At 38.4% G+C, this 24,099-nt stretch overlaps 1 long non-coding RNA gene across 2 annotated transcripts in view; it reads left to right on the top strand.

The window, feature by feature from the left end:
- LOC120102919 (uncharacterized) overlaps positions 1 to 24,099 on the top strand; it is a 125,472-nt gene that overhangs the window by 37,304 nt on the left and 64,069 nt on the right. The window contains exon 1 of one of the 2 annotated variants that reach the window (XR_005504854.2): positions 14,016 to 14,145. The exons of the other annotated variant lie outside the window; for it this stretch is intronic. This is a non-coding gene — a long non-coding RNA (uncharacterized LOC120102919). Of the gene's footprint in view, positions 1 to 14,015; positions 14,146 to 24,099 lie in introns of those variants that run through there. 2 annotated transcript variants of the gene reach the window in all.

Below are 24,099 nucleotides of genomic sequence, written 5' to 3'. Positions count from 1 at the left end.
TCCACTTTACACAGCTCATCGGTGATGAAGATAAGTTTAGAATTCAGGTAATTTCATTAGGCATCTCACATTTCATCACTAGATTCAAGGGAAGAATTAGAGAGACTTGGCCAATGATTTTAGCAAACCATTTTAAATAGACAATGTACTCAGTGTGAGTAGGACAGCGACTTTCATAGCCGTCAGAGGACAGGATGCATTGGGCTCTTGCTGGCTCTGTTTTCCCATTCTTTAAACTCCTATTTATTCATTGTGTGGATGTATGTATATCTGAGTCTGTGTGCACATGTGCATCATAGCTCCACGTGTCATGCTGCATGTGTGGAGGTCAGGGGACAATTTGATGGGAGCTGGTTCTCTCATCGCCATGTGGGTCCGAGGGACTGAATGCAGGTAATCAGGGTTGGCTGCAGACATCTCCACTCACAGAGACATCTCACAGGTTCTCATTTGTTTAAAGAGTAGGAATTAAACCTTTTTGTGATAATCTTGTTTCTTTGCCGAAAGTCATTGGAGGACTCCCTCTGCCTGACTACATTCTTTTGTTGCCACTTCTATGCTGACCTCTCACCAGTCTCCCCGCACTCTACACTGGCCAAGTTAGCCCATTTCTGCATGTACAAATTCATCCTGCATATGCCTGTCCCTTTACAAATTAAACTATTTAAAACATGTCCTTTATAAAAGGCCCAGGTAAAGTGCTACCTCCTCCAGGGGTAAGTAAACAGCCAAGAGAACTATATATAACAAAAGCAAATGTCATCGTCAGGATTAATAGGTATTAATTATTTACTCGGCAAAAACTATCACACAATGTGTTCAGTTCAGCCATCTTCTGAGTCTCAGTCCTGCTTTCTCACAAGAGAAATTGGACCTCTGTGCTGCCGCCCTTCTGTGTAAAACTGGATGAAGAACCAGAACAGTCATATAAGAGAGGTGCAGGAGAGCCTCCCAGCCCCCTCTACGGTCAGCTGGTTTTGCTCGGATGAAACTTCTCCGGAGTACACTAGTGATAGGAGGGTTCTGGCTACTTTGTCCTGTGTGATTTCCTCAAAGATGTAGAAGGGGGATAGATTGATTTTTATTTTTATTTTTTTAGTAACCAGATCCTGTGGATTCTGCACAGCATCTTCCTCATACAATTCCTTATTTTTGTCCTTGCTGTCCTCACAGAGCTGTCTTTCATTCTATGCCCTGTCTGTGCTTTAAAGCATTTAACAATTACCAACAAAGTAATAATTGGCACTAAAAACAACTTATGAAAAAGATTCTATCTCAGTTCCAGGAATACATACGACCCTGTTTTATTTTAATATCTGCCAGTGAGATCTTCGTAATCCTAACCTACCATTCAGACACACTGGATTTTAACAACTAACCATTAGTTTATACGGTGTGGGAGAGAATTAGGGCTGGTGGACAGTTGTAGATGCTATTCTTGATTAGAGTCCCTGCAGCAATCTTTATAGTGACCAGGGGCCACCTCACTCACACAAAAAGCATGACACCTATACTGGGTAAAGGCCAGAACTCTCCTGCTTGAAAGCCTCATGTTTAGCAGAGCCAGCACCTGTGGTGACAGCCCTGTAGATAGACTCCATCATGTCTCCACAGAGGACAGGTTACCATATTCAGGTAAGTCCAGCATTTGGTTTCATATCAGGAATTTGTTCCTGTCTCCAGCTATAGGGAGTTTATTTTAGAAAACATAGAGGTCCTTGTGCTCACAGATAAGACCTAGTGGAACCCGGAATGCTAAACACACAAGATGGTTCCTCCAAAGGAAGGGTTCCATAACCTGTCATCCACCCAAAAGGCTAGGAGCAGATGAGATGATGGTTAATCCCCTGGTGACCTTTGCGTTATCTGTGGAGCTGGGGGCATGAAGTACAAGAGGTTGAAGTATAAGGGGGAAGACTGCTGTCCACAATCACTGCTTGCTTAGTATTAGTGAATTATTGTGGTCGCCTCTTACCACATTTTAGGATTTTGTAAAAGCAGTAACATAATTTTAAGGAGCCTGTCAACAGATGGATTGCAATATCAAGGGATTTGATGAGAGATTATTGTTACCTTGAAACCTTTATTCCATCTCATAACAACTCCTAAGTGATAGCACCATCCTATTGATGAGAAATTTGGGCTGAGAAAGACTAAGCCATTGCCCAATTGTTTTTGGACAAATTCCTGCATGCTTCTACTTGTTGGGCAGTATTACTGCTAGAACTTATCAGTAATATACCTGGTTTCCAAAGCCGGGTTTATTTAGTCTTGCTTTCAAGAAAGCTTATATTATAAAGATTTCCAGCAATCATGCCTATCTGGCTACTTTTCATTTGTAAACATGTACTGACATATTTAAATATAAATGATTTTACAGGTATATTTTATTTTAAATATTATTTAAAATATTTTCTTCTTTCATTCTTTTTATTGTAAATATTTTATTTCATTGTCATGGTTGGAAGAATTTTTCTTCATTTTTGGCATGTTATTTATCTTGCTATTTCTTTTGTTTTTGCCATTCTCATTCCCAAATCCAATGTAAGAACATTTTAGTCTCTGCTAGTTTTCTGTGGTTTGAAACTTTTAAACTTACTTTTATTTCATATGAAAATTATCTTGATTTTCACACACACATACGTGTGTGTGTGTGTGTGTGTGTGTGTGTGTGTGTGAATGCTGTGAAGAGTTTGTAAAAGCACAGCCATAAGAGAAGTTCTTAAAAATTTGGGTGAGTTTCTGATGTCTTGCCTCATGTATGGAATGACGTATAGTCTAGGCCACGGTGAGACAGATTTTAAGTTACCTTTGTGTTTGAGTCATCTCACCACTGTTCAGGCCAGTCTTCCCTGCTTCTTACATCCTTGTTGGCATTTTATGCCATTTTGCTTTTTCATTTATTTGTTTTTGAAATAAATTTCAAAATATTGAAATGTATTTAAATATTTATTAAATATTTTCATTTATTTAGTTTAAAAATAAATTTTAGAGCCATTTGGCTAATATCATAAAGAAAACACTGAGATTTTAATTGAATTAGATATCTTTGCAGCATTCAGAATTCCTTTGAAAAAATAATATTAGCATCTCTCTATCTATTTACCTGTTTACCTGTCTGTCATCTGTCATCTCTCTCTGTCTGTCTATCTGCCTGATCTTCCTTTATCTTATTTTGTCTTTTAAGAAATGGTGTTTTATATGCGTCTTTTAAAATTACTTCTTGCTTCACTATTCTTAATGTACAATTTCTATTTTGTTCTATTTCTGCTTTTATAATGTATAGAATACAATTTTTAGTAAAACTATGTTAAATTTATGCATTTATTTCATTTTTAATATCAAGTTTGTATCTAACTGCGGTGGTACATTCCAGGAATCCTGACACTTGGGAGACTGAGGCAAGAGGATCAAAGATTGATGCAGTGTCTGCAAGGCAATAAGACCAGCTCTATCTTAAAACTACGTCTTCCCCATAACAAAGGAAAGCCAGCCAATGCACTTTTATGATACTTTTAGATAAAGTATAATGATGTCACAACTAGTTATTTTGAAATTCTCTAATACTTAGAAATAGTACCTTTCTTTTATCATTGAATTTTCTAAGACATTCCAAATAATAGACCAGTAATGTCAATATCCTTGCTTTAAAATTATTTATGGAAAATAAATGTAAAAGTAAGTGACATTTTGCTATCAAATTCATTTTGTTTTTCTTTAACAAGTAAAGAGAATTTTATTTCCTGTTTATGCATTATTATTATTATTATTATTATTATTATTATTATTATTAGTGTGTGTGTGTGTTTCGATGCTCATTCATGTGCTGGTAGAGATCACAGATCAAAGGGCAATGTTGGTTGTCATTCTGCTTTGTTTTTCACCTTATGTTTTGAAAGCTGTCTCTCACTGACTACACAGTTTCTCTTTGGCTAGACAGGCTGGTTGGCAAGCACAGGGATCATGCTGCCTCTGCCTCCTTAGTGCTGGGATCATAGGGATACATGACTGTGTCTGGCTTTTTATCTGTGGGCTGAGTTTTGTTTATGTGCAAGCACTTTACTGACTATGATACATCCCTAGTCCTTTCTATTTATAAAAATAGTAAACGTTTATGAAAGTTTTTTATCTTTTGAAATAATTAAGTGTTTTAAGTAGCTAATTAATACAGTACATAAGAGTTAGAAGTTCAAGCATTTTTGAAAATTATTCTAGAGAGTAAACTTGAATTTTCTATGCCCTATTCACAACTGTAGGAATGAGGTGATATATAGGCATATCTTCCTGTAGCCTGCCATTCACAGATACTCAGTCTATCTACATATCTCATTGCTTAAACTTTTTGGTCTTATATCTCATTTTTCTAGTTAGATCTATGATGCCTGCATATATATTGAATATCTACCTACCCACATAATATAGTATATTAATTATTCATATAATATTTGCATTGTATTAGATAAGGTAGGTCATCCAGAAATAATTTAAAATATATAACTGTGTATCTACAATACTACATATATGGTCTGGGGTATCTACATGTTTCAGTTTTGTTGAGTGTCTTGAGTCAATCCTCTTAAGATATTAGAGAATGAATGTACTCCAAATTATTAATACCTGACAAGTGTTTCAAAGTGCATTTCGTGTGAGCTTTAACAATGGGACTAAATTCAACAAGTAGTGACTAAGATTATGGAAGGCAAAGAGTTAACATCAGAAGAAAACTAAGAAATTTACCCAGAGAGGAGAAAACCAGAATTAAAACCCTTTGCAAAACAATAGTGGACATTTAGTTTAATGTATTTTATCAGAAGAACTTATTTCTACTTTTCTTTTTAAAAAGAACTGCCTAAAATAGAAAGTTAGAGAAATATTTTAAATATGTTTTCTATTTACTATAGACCTTTTAAATTGAAATATACTTATTCATAAGCAATGAGTCTGTCATCGATACGGATATTGAAGGTGGATTCTGGATGATTGGGTAGCTGATCTGAGTCAATGTTGAGGTTCTTATTAATTGTGAAGCTACAAATACAATATTATGTGATTAAAGAATACATTATGCCATAATATCTCTTGTCTGTAATAAGGTTTTTGAGAGTAATGAGGTAATCAGAATTCTTACATGCTCCTCCAAATTCTTGTGCTTAGGGTACATGTTTGTAGGTAGGATAGAAAAAGTGAGCAATTCTAGGTAGTTCATTACTAAGCTCATTTAGATTCTTTTAAAAGAAAAAGGGAAGGAAAGAAACTCAGAAACTTCGATTTCTGTCCACTGAAAATAATTGAATTGATACAAATCATTAATTGTTTCACAGAGAATTCCTAAAATGTTATGTTCCAGGTGATTATTAAAACTACCGGTAGCTTGGTGTGATGGCGCATACTTTTAAACTCAGCACTTGCGAAGCAGAGGCAGGTGTATGTCTATGATGTGAGGTCAATTTGGTCTACAAAGTGAGATCCAGGGTAGCCCAGGGCTACACAGATAAACCCTGTCTTGCAAAACCACCCCTCCCAAACTCAAACAGCAAAACAAACAACCACTCCCCCACAAACCAAAAAAAAAAAAAATCATTTTTCAACTAAAGGTGAAAGTCAAATTCAGAACATAAGTTGAGGGCCCTGTAGGCTGGCTCAGCAGGGAAAGGTGTCTGTCCTACAAGTCTGCCGCCATCTTGAGTTTTATCCTAAAACTTACCTCCACACAGGCACTGTGGAATAAATGGCTGTGCTCACTCTCACACACATTTTACATGCATACGCACAGTGATCATCAAGAACATTAACAATTTTTAAGTATCTTAAGTTGAATATGGAACTATAACATTGCTTATTAGTAAGCCGTTCTGTAGAAGTGGCAAGTGTACAACGATATTATGACATTTAAGTTAATGGAGATCATAATTGAGTTTTAGGAAGTATTTTATTTTGGGATTTTTTTATTTAGAAATTATTTTAGTTTTATTAACATATTTGTAGTGGTTTATAGATAGTAAGCAAAATTTCAGTAATACACATAGTGATACGGATATATTTGTATGTTTTGTTGTGTGTAATTAAAATGTCTATGTGTTTTTGATTTGAAGAATGCTGTAGAAGTGCAGAGTGATACAATCTGCCATATTTGAGTTGTCCATGCCAATTAAATGAACTTGGATTTATGTCACCTAAGGAACTAAGGATGCTTGGTTTTTCGATAGCATCTGGGGAACTTTTTCTGTGATGACCTATGGCAACTTCAGGATATCATGAGTTAGAACCGCCACAGTAGCTAATTTTGGTTCCTATTAGCCAGATTATATGGGAAGTGCTGGAAACCACCGAGATATTGAAGTGGTTGTCCTTTATTTACTAAAGTGAATCTTGACGCATGTGAATGTCTATTTCCTGTATGTTCTAGCTCTCATTTGGTCTATGCTGAGTGCTTTATTTTTGTTATTTCTGTCTTAAGAAAAGCATTATAGGAAGTTAGTATCATCATAATACTCAAGTAGTGAGGAAAGTGTTATTGATACTTCAATGTTATAAACAGAGACAAACCTTAGATTAAAAAGTCTTTCTTCTAACATTGGTGGTCTAATTGACACTGGAATCTGAATTTTGTGTTGAATTCAACTGCACATACTTCTATAAACTAAGGAAGAGACTCTTAGTTATCTTTCCCCAAGGCTCACTAAAAGCTACGCCTAAATATTCTTTGTGTTACGAAGGCTAGAGTGTATTCTGAAGGATATACATTAGCTTTGAAAATGAGCTCCCCTTTTGGAGTATGCCTGTAGATTTGGAGATATGTATGCTAGTGCATAAATTTTGGCTCTTGATGAATTCTAAAATAAAAATGTACACTGAAGTTACTTCGAAAATGCAATCCATGTTATTGAATAATATGTGGCAACCATATGCAATAAGAAGAGATGAGATGAGAACATCATTCTGCTACACTTACATTAACTCTAATCACATTTTGTAGCCGATGCTCTCATGAGGGCTGCCAAATAGCATTTTAGGTAAATGAAGAGCTGGGATATATAGCCTTCCAAAGCCAGCACCTCTGCTGTCAAATAGGTCATTACAGAGGCTATGACTCCATTAGGAAAATGGTGGCCAATCAATGTAAACCTTAAGAGCTCAAATCCTTTGTAATTGATCGAGAGACTCAGCGACTTCAGTGCAATTGAGTTTCAAATGTAAGAAGCCAATATTTGGCCAGATGGCTGCCATGAACTCCAGGGGGAGTTTGTAAATTTAATGAGAGCAATGACTATACAATTTAAGTCACGTGTGCTAATACTGAATGAAATATGCATATCAATTTTGATGCTGCAGCCTGGATATTCAAGCTTTCATTTGTTCTCTCAATACTATTTTTCTTTTCCTCTGAAGGTAAGGCATTGCTTATCAAGCTCTGGAGAAACTTGTTAATGCTAATCACAATTAATGTTTGGAACTGTAGTCCTGTTTCTGCTGAGATGACCCATTAAATGCTGTAGAATAATTTAGAGGTTCTATTTCAAAAGCATTTAGCTTGTGCAAAAAGGAGCCATTTAGGTTTACTCTGTTTTCTAATGGTTTCTGCCAAGGTAACATGACTATGATACAGGAAATGAACATAATTCATGGATGGATCAGACATAGTTAAGAACTGTCACAGAAGAGCTTCAAAGTCCAATAAAGCATGAATGAGATGTTTTAAAATAATTATAAGTTGGAAGGGATAAATATCCCAAGAAGCATAGATGCAGCAATGATTCTACTTAGTTCTGGGTTAATTTATTATGAATAATTAAATAAACACTAATAAGAGTAGAGTAATAGATAATTCTAACCAACATTCTAAGCAAAGGTAACAGAAATAGCTGGGCAATATTAAATCAAGCATGTGCAGCATACCATATATGACTTAATACATGGATAAGGTTTGTATGAGTATCATAAAGTGTATGTACATAAGCCTAGAAACTATAAACTACTGAACATCTAGGCTATGTGGTATATTACAATGTCTAGGTCTTCTATTGCTAATGGAAGCATGGTTATTTAGTATATAAGCAAATATGAATATTTAGAAGACCTGAAAGTGTATTTATGGAGCCAAGAGCCAAGACCTATGGAGACAGATATATAATACCCACATTCAGGTATTTTCTGAGTATTGATTAAAAGGCTTAACATTGGTTCAATGCTTTAAAGTATTTTATTTAACCTTATATTTAAATGTATATTTGTATGCTTGCATGAGATTATGCACACCACATTCATGCAGGGAATCTTGTTGGCAGAGGGCATCAGATGTCCTGGAGCTAGAGTTACACATGGTTGTGAAATATCCGGTATGGCTGCCTGGAACTCAACCTGATTCTGCTCCTAGAGTAGTAAGCACTTTTAACTGCTAAACAATGTCTTTAGCTCTGAGTATTCATTTTGACACCCTTGTGGGACAACGATACAAGATTGCATGGTCTGTCAAAAGTAGGATCCAGGTACCATGCTTTGGAGAGGTCATACCTCAAGAGTAAGGGTGATTTGGAACTCAATCAGCAAGCCTTAAGTTATGTGGGAAGCCCCTGCAAGCACAATCCACTGTTAGCAGGTGAAGAGATGATTTCTTGTGGCTCAAGATTCCTAGGTTAAACAACAGAAACATTTTTCACAAATGGAGAACATCATCGAAGGCTTAAGATTATTTCCGAAAAGTACTATGTCCATCACATCCTAAAAAAATGATCTGGTACACAGAAAGAATCTGATGAAAATTAAACCATGTAGACTTATCAAAAAGTTAATGTAACTAAGACTAATATACTCAAGAAAGTCAAAGGCAGAACTCTAAGTGATAAAAACAAAGTAACAATAATAAAATTAAATGATGAAATATGAGTAGTGACATTTACTTTAAAATTATTTAACTATATATTTTACATACTTTTCTAAGTAGTGTGCCATTTTAAACAATTAAAAGAACAAGAAAAATAAGATATAACATTTTTTTAAATTCCAAAGCTTAGGCTAAATTTTGTCATTGCTTATCAGAGTTACAATTTCTTAGTAAGTGTATGACTAAAAAAGTAATTCACCATACAGAGGATAATCAGACAGCCAAGAAGGCTTTAAGGGCTCATAGCAGGGAAACTGGAGCTGGCTTATACATGTATACAGGAGTGGCCTCACATCATGCTTTTAGCTCTTGCTGCAGATGTGTAAGAAGTCCTAGCAAAAAATTGTCCATTTCATCCAGATTTTCCAGAGTATAGGTTTTGTAGTAGGAACTGATAATTTTTTTTAATTTCCTCAGTTTCTGTTGTTATATCTCCACTTTCATTTCTGATTTTATTAAGTTTGATACTGCCTCTGTGTCCTCTGGTTAGTATAGAAAGGGTTTATCTATCTTGTTGTTTTTCCTCAAAGAACCAGCTCCTGGTTTTGTTGATTCTTTGTATAGATCTTTTTGTTTCTACTTGGTTGATTCCAGGCCTGAGTTTGATTACTTCCTGCTGTCTACTCCTCTTGGGCATATTTGCTTCTTTTTGCTCTTGAGTTTTGAGATGTGCTGTCAAGCTGCTAGTGTATATTCTCTCCAGTTTCTTTTTGGAGGCACTCAGAGCTGTGAGTTTTCCTTTTAGCATTGCTTTTATTGTGTGCCATAAGTTTTGGTATACTGTGCTTTCATTTTCATTAGATACCAGGTACCAAAGTTAAATCAGGATCAGATAAACCACCTAAAACGTCCTAGAACTACTAAAGAAATACAAGCAGTCATTAAAAGTCTCTCAACAAAAAAAAAAAAACAAAAAAAAAACAAAAAAAAAACAAAAAACAAAAAACAAAAAAAACAAACAAACCCAGGACTAGATGGGTTTAGTGCGGAATTCTATCAGACGTTCAAGGAAGACCTAATACCAATATTCTTCAAACTATTTCACAAAGTAGAAACAGAAGGAACACTACCCAATTTGTTTTATGAAGCTACAAATATGCTTATACCTGCTTATACCTAAACCACACAAAGATCCAACAAAGAAAGATCTTCAGACCATTTTGCCTTATAAATATCAATGCAAACATACTCAATAAAATCCTTGCAAACTGAATCCAAGAACACATCAAAATTCTCATCCATCATGATGAATGCAGGCTTCCTCCCAGGGATGCAAGCATGGTTCAATATATGGAAATCCATCAATGTAATACACTATTCAAACAAACTTAAAGAAAAAAAACTGTATGATCATCTCATTAGATGCTGAGGAAGCATTTGACAAAATTCAACACCATCATCTCTAAGCTCAAGTTGTATTACAGAACAATATTGATACAAACTGTTTGGTATTGGTACAGAGACAGGCAGGTAGATCAATGGAATGAATCCACGCACTTATGGTTACTTGATCTTTGATAAAGGAGCTAAAATCATCCAGTGGAAAAAGACAGCATTTTCAACAAATGGTGCTGGTTTAACTGGAGGTCAGCATGTAGAAGAATGGAAATCGATTCATTCTTATTGCTTTGTACAAAGCTCAAGTCTGAGTGAATAAAGGACTTCCCCAAAAACCAGATATAATGAAACTAATAGAAGAGAAAGTGCCAAAGAGCCTTGAACACTTGGGCACAGGGGAATATTTCCTGAATAGAACAACAATGGAATATAGTCTAAGATCAAGAATTGACAAATGGGATCTCATAAAACTGCAAAGCTTCTGTAAGGCAAAGGACACTGTCATTAGGACAAAATGGCAACCAACAGATTGGGAAAAGATCTTTACCAATCCTACATCTGATAGAGGGCTAATACCTAATATATACGAAGAATTCAAGAAGTTATATTCCAGAGAACCAAATAACCCTATTAAAAAATGGGGTATAGCGCTGAACAAAGAATTCTCAGCTGAGGAATATCACATGTCTGAGAAGTACCTAAAGAAATGTTCAGCATCCTTAGTTATCAAGGAAATGCAAATCAAAACAACCCTGAGATTCCACCTGAAGCCAGTCAGAATGGCTAACATAAAAAACTCCAGCATCAGCAGATGCTGGCAAGAATGTGGAGAAAGAGGAAGACTCCTCTATTGTTAGTGGGATTGTAAACTGGTACAACCACTCTGGAAATCAGTCTGGAGGTTCCTCAGAAAATTGGACATTGCACTACCTGTGGATGTAACTATACCACTCCTCAGTATATACCCACATGATGCTCCAACATATAACAAGGACACATGCTCCACTATGTTCATAGCAACCTTATTCATAATAGCCAGAAGCTGGAAAGAACCCAGATGTCCTTTAGCAGAGGAATAGAAAATGTGGTACATTTACACAATGGATTGCTACTCATCTATTAAAATCAATGACTTCATGAACTTCATAGGCAAATGGATGGAACTAGAAAAATCATCCTGAGTGAGGTAACCCAATTACAAAAGAACACACATGATATGCACTCACTGATAAATGGATATTAGCCCCAAAGCTCAGATTACTCAAGATACAATTCACAGACCACATGAAGCTCAAGAAGATTGAATTCCAAACTGTGGATCCTTCAGTTCATCTTGGAAGGGGGGACAAAATTCTCATAGTAGGAAGCACAGAGACCAAATGTAGGGCAGACACTGAAGGAAAGGCCATCCAGAGGCTGTCCCACCTGGAGATCCAGCCCATATACATCCAGCCACCAAACCCAGACACTATTACAGATGCCAAGAAGTGCCTGCTGACAGCTGTTACCTGAAGGGCTCTGCCAGACCCTGTCATAAACAGAGGCAGATGCTCCCCACAAACCATTGTACTGAGAATGGGGTCACCAATGGAGGAGTTTGAGAAAGGACTGGAGGAGCTGAAGGAGTTTGCAACCCCATAGGAAGAACAGCAATATCAACCAGCCAGACATCTGAGAGCTCCCAGTGCCAAAGCACCCAACAAAAGAGATACATTTTGAGACCAATGGCTCCAGCTGCCTGAGTAGCAGAGGATGTCTCAAGGAGAGGAGAGGTCCTTGGTCCTGTGAAGGCTTGATTCTCCAGTGTAGGGGAATGCCAGGGCAGACAGTAGAGCGAGAGTGTGTGGGTGGGTGGGGGAGCACCATTATAGAAGCAGGGTGAGGAGGGATGGGGTAGGGGATTGCTGGAGGGGAAATGGAGAAAGCGGTTAACATTTGAAATACAAATAAAGAAAATATCCAATAAAAGAGAAGTCCTGTCAAAGAGGAATAGTTTCTGAGGTTCCTGCTTATGTTGCTATGGTTGTCGCTGAGACCCTGGTTTAGCTGCTAGTGTTCATGCCTCTTTAAGATGATATTTCTTGTCAGGATCAGCCAAAGCAAGAAACTTCTGTAATAAACCAAATGACAGTTCTAAGATCTATCATCTTTGCACATGTTCCTAGAGTATGTGTATTGGGATGCTAGGTCTCAATGAATGGAATGTTCCATTTCGTTTTTGCTTCTGTGCATCTAAGGAGACACCAGGCCTCCTGGGGCACTGCTTTGCACTTGATGGTCATTTATTTTAGACGCTGGATTTTTCATAATGTCTGCCTGACTCTTGTTCTCTATGGTGTTTTGGAAAATTGGTTCCTTCCCTTCCAGAGAGTTTTTTATAAATATTTCTCACTTTTCTTCCCTTTCCCCCTTCAGAGATTGGAACCCTGATGGATATTGGAAGAAGCAGCTTTGGCCTTGCTATAGACGAGATATTCTTTTAAGTCTTCTTCAGAATGACAGACAAACGTACAATTTGATACTGTGCTATGTAATAATTCTTCCTGAAAAGACACACCATGCAGAGGCTGTTTGCTTGGCTCCATTTCTAGATATTGAAGTGGCTGATATATTTAGTTCTCACCTTTTCTGGTTGAAAAAAAAATCGTTCCTCTCATTAGGCACATTGCCACACATCATAAACGATGAGACTTTTCTAACCCAAATAAGTTCCATGGACAGCTGTTTGTGGCTTCCAATGACTTAGTATCCAGCAAAATGGAATAAAGTCACACTGTCCAGGCCATGGGTAATCAGCTACCTACTGTGCGAGGCTCGAAGGCCTGATCTTCTCCAGCTGTGTACATCACATTACACAAATGACATTAAAATGAAATGGAGCATATTCAGGGGGTCTGGGGCCATAATCCACATTAGCAGAGATAATTCAAGGAAGTGGGCATGTTTACTGTGAGGACAAAGGAGCACCAGAGCTCCCTGGGCCACAGTGAAAAGGCCTGCCAGGTAGTAGGTGCAGGCAGATTGTGGCTCAGTGTGAGCAGGCCTTGGCCAATGTACAGAAAGAGTTATCCAACAAAAGAAATGGGCTGCCTCAGAAGTCGTGATTTCTGTTGGTAGAATTGTTTAAAGCCTAAATGGTAGTACCACTCAGGGAGGTTAGAGATGCAGAATGGACACAGTGGTTTGTAAGGCTGACCTTTTGTGTACTTGTTTCAGAAATAACTGTTTCCACAAAAGAAATGTGTCCTGAGCTGTGACCACTTCATACACAATATTTAGGGTACAACCCACTCCGATGTAGGAATCAGTTACATAAACTCTGTGCTTCCCATTGCTGGGAAAAGGGGATGAATACATGTATGTAAAGATTGAGTTCTAATTTTAATTGTGTGTATGGATGTGGGTCTGTGCAGGTGCTTAGGCTTGTCAGAAGAAGGTGCGATATTCCCTGAAGCTAGAGTTATGGCCATTTTGATTGTCTAACCTGGGTTCTGGGAATCAAACTGAGGTCTTCTGGAAGAACAGTATGGTCCCTTATGTGCTGAGCCATCACCCCCAAAATAAACATTTTGGACTAGTCGATTGCAATGCCTCATCACTCCAAGAGAACCTTAAGAGTGAACTGATATTGTGAGTAAACAGGCTCTGTGAAACCATCAGCAGAGAGCTTTCTTTTTTCTTTTTTTCAAATTTTATTTTTGCTTCATTGTCCTTGTTAGATCGGTGTCTTTATTTGTCATTAATTCTTTTTGCAATTGCCAGGAGCACTTTGCTGTTGAGTCAATGAGTAACCTACCACAGTTTAATCCAGAATTTGAAGAAGAATTTGTGCTCTGAGTGTTGTGCTGGGGGAAGAAAGAAAAGCTGCTTGGAGCCCATGTTCTCTGAGCACCGGTATTGGATAAACAAGGCTTTCACTTACCAGAGTAAGTCTTTTAATAACATAAAAGCAGAAAGTGCTCCAAGCCCTCTAGTTTCTGTTTCTGACCCACTTGGTGTTAGAAGTTAGAAAGGCTTGGCGTTTCTAATCAGTTTTATCTCAATAACCTCAGACTTCAGAGACAGAAGTAACAAAACTAACTGGGCAGAAAAAAATTCCCCTGAGAGCCATTTCTATTTGTAAACCTTTGGTAAGCAGTTTAGCACGAGGCTCTTCAACCCTGGAGGAATCATACCAGGGTTTAATAAACCCAAGCCAGAAAAGAGACTCTTAGGTCTGCAAGGTTTTATTTGAAAGCAAAAATAAAGACAGTGAAACTGGCTACGAGGGTGGGTTGGAGGGTCAGACCTTTGGCTTCATCTGTAGAACAAAAGCCACCATTATTTTTTAAATGTAATCTCAGTTTAAAAGAATTATCATTCATTTTGGGATTTTAAAAATATTTCCTTGTCCCAGAAGATTCAAATCCCCCTCCATTTTAATCATCCACAATGGAAAAGTAGTTTGCCTTTTCCAGAATAAGAAACAAAAAGGTCAGGCATGGAAATGTGAGCATGTTTAACCATGTTGTCCCAAACCTGTGCCTCCTAGCATTGTAAGGAAGACTCATACTTCAGATGAGCAAAAGAAAAGATTTCAAACAGAAGTTGGCGATGCGTTTGCACATTTCTGCAGGTTCATCATTGGGGCTTTCTCCTCTCTCTGAAATTTCTGATATTTTCCAGTCTAGCTTCAAATGCTGCAGGCTCTGGGTTACTGCTTTTGTGCTTACTTTTGTTTATATTCATTTTTTGAAGCAGACAGGTATATGTGCATAAGTTCATACGTGCGTGGGTGCATATAGGCATTTAGTATAAGCACTCAGAAGCTTACAATGATTTTTCAAATGATTTTCCCAAAATCAAAAGAGAGAAGAAAGAAGGATGGAAGAGAAATAGGTGTGGTCAAGCCTAAGAAAGAGAAGTTTGAAACATACTTGGTTGTGTGTTAGAAATCAATTAGTTCTTTTTTTTTTTTTTTTTTTTTGGTTCTTTTTTTCGGAGCTGGAGCTGGGGACCGAACCCAGGGCCTTGCGCTTCCTAGGTAAGCGCTCTACCACTGAGCTAAATCCCCAGCCCCTCAATTAGTTCATATAAGTCACGGCCATCTTATCCAACTCTACAAGTACATCAGGACACTCTTCACTTTCAGCAAATCTAAAGGATTTGGATTTTTATTTTAAAAAAAAGAAGATTTACTTATAGAGATGCCAAAAGTTAAGTTGACTGAGATCAAAAAGACAAGTGAGCCTTTGTAATCGATTACATGCCTTCAAATGTCTTCTGTATCTTGGCACTGATTCTGGTGCATGTGTAACATCTCTGAGACCACTGGGGAACTCTCATGATACATCAGCTCAGAAGCTAAGCACTTCCCAAATTAGCAGGATGGCCATCACATAGTGGGCCATTTTTTTAAAAGCTCTATAGAACTGATAGCTGCAGCTTGGGGAGATGAAGGTATTTGTCATAGAGATTGGATGGCACTCCATAGGCTGAAGAGCAAGGACTAAATGCCAGGCAGGTGGACCTCAGAGGCCATGTACACAGTCACTCTGTGCTACTGTCTCCTGATCTATAATTTTATTGATCCACTGATGAAGACAGGGAAGGCACAGTTACCTTTCATACATCTTTATACATGTGTGCACGTGTTAATAGATCATCAATTTGTTCCAGATGTTTCCTATCAAAACTTATGTCTTTTTACAAAACACAATCTTTTCCTTAGTAAGCATTGTACACTTTTAAATGAAACTAGACAAATGTTTTCTGCCCTTCTGACAAGTGCATTTTATGAGCTTAGTTTAGGTCTAAGAAGAAGAGTCATTTTATCTTTGCTATATACCCTTCATATTTCTCAGTGGCCTGTCCTACCTCCGGCAGAGCCTGGAAAGAAAGTTGTAACAGAGGTGAACAGACATGAAAACAACTCTAATTTTGAAATCACTGGCTAATATGAATTAGGGTTAGATTGTGCTCTGGCACATGGTGATTTGCTCATGTGCATTTGTGCATCAGGGTATATGTAATTTTACATAGCATTTATTTTGAATATTTTCTTGGCTCTACGCACATCCGTGTGGGGGCATGCCTGGGCATGCACACATGTACACACGCACACACACAGACACACACACACACACACAGAGAGAGAGAGAGAGAGAGAGAGAGAGAGAGAGAGAGAGAGAGAGAGAGAGATACACACACACTATTCCTTTGCCCAATACATTCATGGGGCTGTATTTGTTTTGTTTATATCCTGGGATCCTGTTGCAAGACATCAACTCAAAGAATCTTTTCTCTTTTCAATCTGATATCTAAATATTTCCTATTTAGAGGTTTGTTCTTTTTCTTTCTGTTTTCAAACTGACCCCAACTCTGCCAAGCATTCTAAAATGTTGGTTGATTTTGGCTTCATTTGTATTTATCTAATTGCTATCTTATTTTTCCCCATGAAAAATGTTCCTTTTGGAGCCTTCTCTCCCTTTTTTCTCTCTGTATGAGTATTATGGTTTAAGTCTGCAATGTTCTCCCATGGGCTTGTGTGGTTTGAACACTTGATTTCCTCGCTGGTGGTCCTATTGTTGAGAATTATGGGGGCATTGAGGACTTGGAGCCTTACTGAGGAGAGAGTGTCTCATCCAGTCTATGGTTTGTTCCTCCTTGTCGGCTACATGTTTCCATAGTGATTTCCTACTCTACTACAGTTTCTGTGTCTGGAGACGCTGTGCCCTCTGAAACCATGAGCCATAAGAAGCCTTTTGTCACTTCAATTGTTCTTGCCAGGCACTTTGTCAAAGCAATGAGAAGAGTACTACAATGGACGACTCTTTATTTTACTTTTTATACCAACTCAATCTGGGCAATCTCCTTGCTGGATGGGCATGTATGGGGTTACTCCAACAGAGCAGGTGGGTCGCTGGATGCCCCCGTCAGGATACAAAGTTCCTGGGCATTTCTCTCTGGTGCCTTTTGTGCTGTCCAAGTTCTTGTTCCAGTGTACATATTCTCCTCTCGATGCTAGGCTTGATGGGTATAACACTGTTTCTAACTTGCAAGATACCAGTGCACAGCAGAGTATATGACATAGTGGTTGTTGTTAAAGACTCAATTTGCCTGCTTCTACGTCTTTCCTCTTTAGAGATTGTTTCTTTCCTGACCTCCTATAGCAGGTTAAAAAATACCCCAGTCATGTGGGAATTGATCATATGTTACTCAAGGAGTGTCTCTGATGTTACCGTGATTTAAATCTTATGCTATTTAATGCTTAGTCCCTGCTTTCATCTAGAGTTTGAACTCTCTGGAGGTAAGAGAGAAGATGCATACGTTTGGATGTCCTCAGAGTACCTCAAATGATGCTTTGGGAAACGCAAATGCTGCCTTAATAATGTTGGTTCGTGAGTCGTTCAGACTCTTTGAGCAGCAGTGAGTGAGAACTCCCCCAGAGCACAGATTTCACTGCCGTTGCCTTCCACTCTCCATTTCCTCGCACATTAGGAACACTGTGTAATAGGAAGACTTCAGAGAAACTTTATTTCTCAGAGGGATCTTAAGAAACTCCCAGGGAGCAAGGATTTTGAGACTGTATTTTCTTATAGGAAGATAAAGTAGAATGACTGTAATGGTGTGACGTTTGGGATCTCAGTTTTCTGACACAGTGTCACTCATGTGTTAGTCAGCCTTCCGCTGCTATGACAAAATACCTAAGGCAAGCAACTTAGATGGTGGAAAGTTTTTTTTTTAATTTAATTTTATTTTTTCAATGTACAATTTCAGTCCATAGTCATTTGGTTCTGATGCTTTAGCCCTGTAGCAAGACAGAATTTAATACCTATTAATTATGACAATAAGACTTACTTTTGTTACATATAGTTCTCTTGGCCGTTCACCTACCTCTGGAGGAGGTAGCACTTCATCCGGGGCCTTTTGAAAAGGACATGCTTTCAATAGTTTAATTCGTAAAGGAACAGGCATATGCAGGATGAATTTGTACATGCAGAATGGGCTAACATGACCACTGTGGAGTGTGGGGAGACTGGTGAGAGGTCAGCATAGAAGTGGCAAGAAAAGAATGTATTCAGGCAGTGGGAGTTCTTTAGTGACTTTTAGCAAAGAATTTAATGGCAAAAACTCACGGTATAACAAGGCTGCTCATCTCTTTGTGTCCAGGAAGAAGACAGAGAGAAAGGGAAACAGTGTAAGAAAGTGAGGGAGAGAAAGTGGTCAGTTGCCGGCAGAACCTCTCAAGGAACAGCCACAGCAGGTTACGGTCAGAAAGCAACTCTTGGCGAAGGCAATAGTGTCCAGGTTTGGTGTCTGCAGACAGGATGGATCCCCAAGTCTGGCAGTCCCTGGTTGGCCCTTCCTTCAGTCTCTGCTCCATTTTTTGTCCCATGTCTTTCCTTTGGACAGGAACATTTCTGGGTTAAAAACTTTAAATTTAGAGAGATAGGTAAGCACAGTGTCTGTCTCAATGACTTCCAAAGTATAGTATGGAAAATAGACAGGCTAAATATCACTCAACAGAAGAATGGATACAGAAAATGTGGTTCATATACATAATGGAGTACTACGCAGCTATTAAAACCAACGACTTCATGAAATTTGCAGGCAAATGGATTGAACTAGAAAATATCCTGAGTGAGATAACCCAGACAGAAAAGAATACATATGGTATGTACTTAGTATAAGTGGACATTAGCCCAAAAGTCCATGGTACCCATAATACAACCCACAGAACATATGGAGCTTAGAAATAAGGAAGACCAGGGTGTGTATGGTTCAGTCCTGCATTTTGGGGGGGATAGGACGATTGTGGGAGGTGGAGGGACAGGGGAAACTGAGAGGGAGAAAGGAGGGGGAAGAAATAAGAGTGGCAGCATCAGGATATGGAGAAGATGTGAGAAAAGTATAGAGGGTCAGGAAATCGAACAAAAATGTGTAACAGTGGGGAGGAGGAACTGGGGATAGCCACCGGAGGGTCCCAGACACCAGGGAAATGTGAGGCTCCCAGGACCCAATGGGGATGACTTTAGCTGAAATACACAGAGAAGGGGGAGAGAGATCCTAAAGAGACCTCCTCCAACAGATAGGCATGGCCCCTAGTTGAGGGATGGGGCCACCCACCCATCTCAAAGTTTTTAACCCAGAAATGTTCCTGTGCAAAGGAAGGACAGGGACAAAAAATGGAGCAGAGACTGAAGGAAGGGTGAAGCAGAGACTGCCCCACCTAGGGATCCATTATGTCTGCAGACACCAAACCCACCACTGTTGCCATGAGCAAGAGGTGCTTGCTGACAGGAACCTAGTGTAGTGGGTCCTGAGGGAGTCTAGCCAGCAACTGACCAATGCAGATGTGGATGCTTGGAGCTAACAATCAGACTGAGGTGGTGGGAGGATTAGAGGAGTAGAGGGGGATTGCAACCCCATTAGAAGAACAACAAAGTCTGGTCTGACTACTCAGTTCTAGAGTCTAGACCACCAAACAAGAAGTGTACCTCGAGGGAGCCATGGCTCCAGATAAATACATAACAGAGGATAACCTTGCCTCCAGCAATGCTCCCAGTATAGGGGGATGCTGGATCAGTGGGGCGGGAGAGGTAGGTGGGGGGCAGAGCACTCTCATAGAGGCAAAAGGTAGGGGAGAGGGAAGATATGGGATGGAGGGCTAGTGGAAGGGTAAGTGGGGTATCATTTGAGATATAAATGAATGGAATGATTATTAATAATAAAAAGGTCTGACTTATATAGTAGAGAATGTAATTAGGAAGATATTCTGTCCCAGCTTGCTTGAGATAGTACTACACGATGCCTATCACCCACCAGGGTTATTATTAGTGTTGTCTTTTATGTTCAACTGTGTGTTGATTTGGATGATAAATTATATGGTCTCAGCAGTATTTGTGGAAAGACATGAGGCATTTTGGGAGCTTAAAATAGGAAGCCCTGACTTTCTCAGGTAGTGCCTCACTTGGCTTAGAGATGAGATGCAGTTAGGCAGGTAGAAGAGAGATATTTTAAGCAGAAGAAAGTGTAGGAGGTAACGAGTGGCCAGAAGAAGGAGACTAGGCAAGAGCCAGCTCATGGAGGAATGTTGCTGCAGTTAAGGGTACTTCTCTGTGTACCTCAGTCAGGAGGTGCTTTCTGCAGAGGCAGTGCTCAGTGAAGCCCTTTCACTCCTACCACCTTCCTGTTAGGGCAGAAACAAGAGTTAAAGAATCACTGTGGGTCAAGGAGCTTATGCCTTTTGTTCAGAACTCTCTACAAGCAGATATTCTGACCTTAATTTCTCTTATAAGATGACTTTCTCATCCCAGAAAATGCTTTAGGTGTGCCACATTTGTCAAGGGTCATATTTGACATAAGAAAGGTCATATTTTATTTAATAAAGACGGGCATAGAAATACCTAAGACAGTATCTCTGTCAAACAATTCTCTGCAGCAACATCTCCCAGCCCCCCAATCTTCGGATCCCTAGAAAGAGAACTGAAGTTTAATTAACATTTTCTGTCCTTTATTTTTCAGTCCTGTTAATTGCTAATTTTTAGAATATGTAACATAATAATAGACACATCTAAAGACATGTTCAAAGAGTTAAAAACAATCCACACTTGGTACCCAGACGACACCGTCACCTTCTTCAATTCTACTTTGTGTTTTTCCTTGAGACCCTAGAATTTCAATTTGAAGTCCTGGGTTTGTTTGCAGTGCTGACACAGCCCTCTTCCTTTGGGGTTTCCTCTTGGGAGAAACCATCTATTAGACATGTCAATGTGTTTGAGGGTGGTTTTGGGGTAGCTGTTTAGAGGAATGGTTGGGTATAGCATTGTGATGTATGTAATCCACACATGTGATCATTAATTTAACTGAAACACACATGAATATTCATGGTCCTTTATAGTGTAAGAGAAGACTTAGTGACTAAATGATCTGGGTCTTTTCATGATGCCATGCCCTAGTACTCAATCCAAGGTGATTCAGAATTGAACATTTGAAGTTGGATCATTATGAAGATAAATTTGTCATTATTAGGAGGTATGAGTTAATTTCTTAAAAATATTAGCCACCTTATAATTGAAAATATTATTCAAAGGGCTTGTTTTTTGAACTATTGGCCTGAATATTTCAAATTTAAGGATAAACTTGGAGCGAGGTGTTGTGAATAGGAAAGCAAGACATGAGTCATTGGAGAGAAGATCGACAGACTACATATTTGTTGACTGCTAATTAGCAGGCCATCATCTGTTTGGTATAGCACCTTGTACTAAATTATACAACTCATTTGAAGGGTTTCCCATCTGAGTGTAAGGGCAAATAGAACACCATCAAAATTTGTGACCAGTTCAATTGCTGTTACATAGAGTTTGGAGGAAGAATATGTGTTTGTATATCATCACTTTTGTGGTGAATCCACTAAGGAATCCCTAATAATTAGATACCCTCCATGTCCAGGCACTGGCGAACTTTTTGGATTCCTCACTTAAATCTATGTGGAGCAGAGGCTATGATTCCAGTGTTAAAGGGGTAGAAAAGGTGGTTTGGAAAATTGAACCCACTCTACAGTATGTCCTAAACCAGTCTTTCTCTCTCTCTCTCTCTCTCTCTCTCTCTCTCTCTCTCTCTCTCTCTTTCATTTTCCCCTTAACCTGATTCACACTCAAAATACTATAACTATAAACAAAAACATCATACCAGAAGTTACGTTTCGCTTTTGTGAGGTGACTTTTACTGTTTTTCTCATTTTAATCGCCATCCATCTGTCTCTCTTCCTCCTCCCCTGCCTATTGAGTAAATCACTCTAATTATTAACTTTGTAAATGAACCTCTAAATAAGCTATTTAAGTTTATTCCTATTAGATGGGACAACAGATTCGAAATCTAGTACCACCTGGGGTGGGGAACGTGTTAGATTTCCATGCTAATGCCTCATGCATGTTTTATGCCTTAGATTAGTGGTTAATGTGGTCATTGATCATCTCATGTCATAGGAGATGAAAACCTGCTGCTCGGAGTGAATTCTTTTAAAACTTGTTTCCAAATCAGTATTCAAAGTCCTAACCCAGGTTTCTTGTCTGAAGAAGAGGTCATACATGCTTTATGGTGGGGTGCTAAAATGTTTTTCTAACTATTTGTCTTCTTTGTCGACAATAAACAGACTAAAATATATCACTAGAGTAAGTTAGACTTGAGAAATTGTCACAGCCAAAGATATTTATGAAAATGTTGGCTTAGAGGCATTTTATACTCTCTATATTTTCTTTTTGTGTGATCTATAAGGAAAAATGTTATAAGTTATCATTGGAAAGCCTACACAATTTGTATTTGAATTAGCTAAGCATTTATCCTATTAAAATGGAGAATTGAGTACATTTTTCCCTGATGTTATATAGTTCAGCCACTAAGGAAGTCTAGTAAAAAGTTTAGTCCATTCTCTTAGAAACTGTGGCCTTAAAATTCTCTGAATTTTGCACTTACAGAACCTGTGGTTTGCAGTACAAGAACTGTGCAGGAACAAGTTAGTCAACACTCCTAATGTGTTGGTTTGAATATGCTTGGCCTAGGGAGTGGCACTATTTGGTATTATTTGGAGATGTAGCCTTGTTGGAATAGGTATGTCCCTGTGGATGTGGGCTTTAAGACCTTCTGCCTAGCTGCATGGGGTCCAGTCTTCTTCTAGTCAGATGAAGATATAGAACACTTTTTAAGTATCCTGAAGTTTTTGTTACTAGAAACAAGTTCTTGATATAAGTTAACTCATGACTTGGCTAAGACAATCGAGAAGAGACAGTGAATATTGAGCGTTTAGGAATGTATCTGCTGTTTATTAAATATTCTTATAGGTAGTTGGAATAGTCTGATTTTTCTTCCACATAGACATCATATTGGTGAAAATACAGTAACTAAAATGTCCACTGATGGAACAAGATGGCACTGCTTGCCTTTCTTTCCTCTTGTTAGGGATAGAAGTCATCTACAATTCCCTTGAAAAACTGTCGGGGGGATGTTGTGTTTAATGCTCAAGAAAGACCCTTTCAGAATTTTTTGTTTAGAATCTCACCAGTGCCCATCAGGGATGAAAAAATGAGTAAAGCAAACAGTGAGATCAACTCTAATCTGGGAAGGGACACTATCCTTGCCATCTAGGGTAAAGGGATGTTAATATTGTGATTTCACTCTGTGGTGCATGTAGAGATGTGGCAGGCTTCTCTGCTATGGTTTCTAAGGCAGAAAGTTAATTAATACCAACTTTCACCCCTTCCTTCTTCCTTCTCGTGTGTATATTTCTCGGGAACTTCTCCAGGAACAATAGGACACCAGAGCTGCTCTGTTGCCTACAGAGTGCAAGACATGCTGGGTCTGGGCTTCCTTTCAGTTCTCTCCTTCTTGCAGCTACACCAAAAGAGCTTGCAGAATGATAGGCAGTCATGTGAGGCTCAGAATGATTCTCAGGCTGCCAATATCCTCATGAGTTTCAGGCTGAAGAACAGAAGTTCTGGTGATCAGGGAGTATTTGTTTTAACAAGAAAGTCCCCAAAGTATAGTGGGACCAGTCAGGACTAGTGGGACTTGGATGGCTTGGGTTACACAGTTATGTTTTAAAGCATTTGTTGGGCAAAGTTTTCTATATACGTGTGTTTTGATCATATTTGCTCGACTGTTAAAGGAAATGGATTGAAGCTGTTCACCAGACGTATAAACTTATTGTAGAATTATATTAATTATTTTTGTTCTTTCCTCTTGTGAACATTTCAGTGTACTTTAGAATGTTTTAAAGAATAGCATCCTTACAGAATACCTGTGATCTATCTTCTAATTATTAGATGACTTCAATCTATTAATACATTTATTCTTGTGAATTGGCTCTTTTAATAAATAAAGGTCAGATAGTTGTATTATTA

This window comes from Rattus norvegicus, chromosome 5 (assembly GCF_036323735.1).
Source record: "Rattus norvegicus strain BN/NHsdMcwi chromosome 5, GRCr8, whole genome shotgun sequence".
Classification (NCBI taxonomy): domain Eukaryota; kingdom Metazoa; phylum Chordata; class Mammalia; order Rodentia; family Muridae; genus Rattus; species Rattus norvegicus.
The sequence above is the reverse complement of the archived record's forward strand: the minus strand, read 5'-3'. Positions and strand labels throughout refer to the sequence as shown.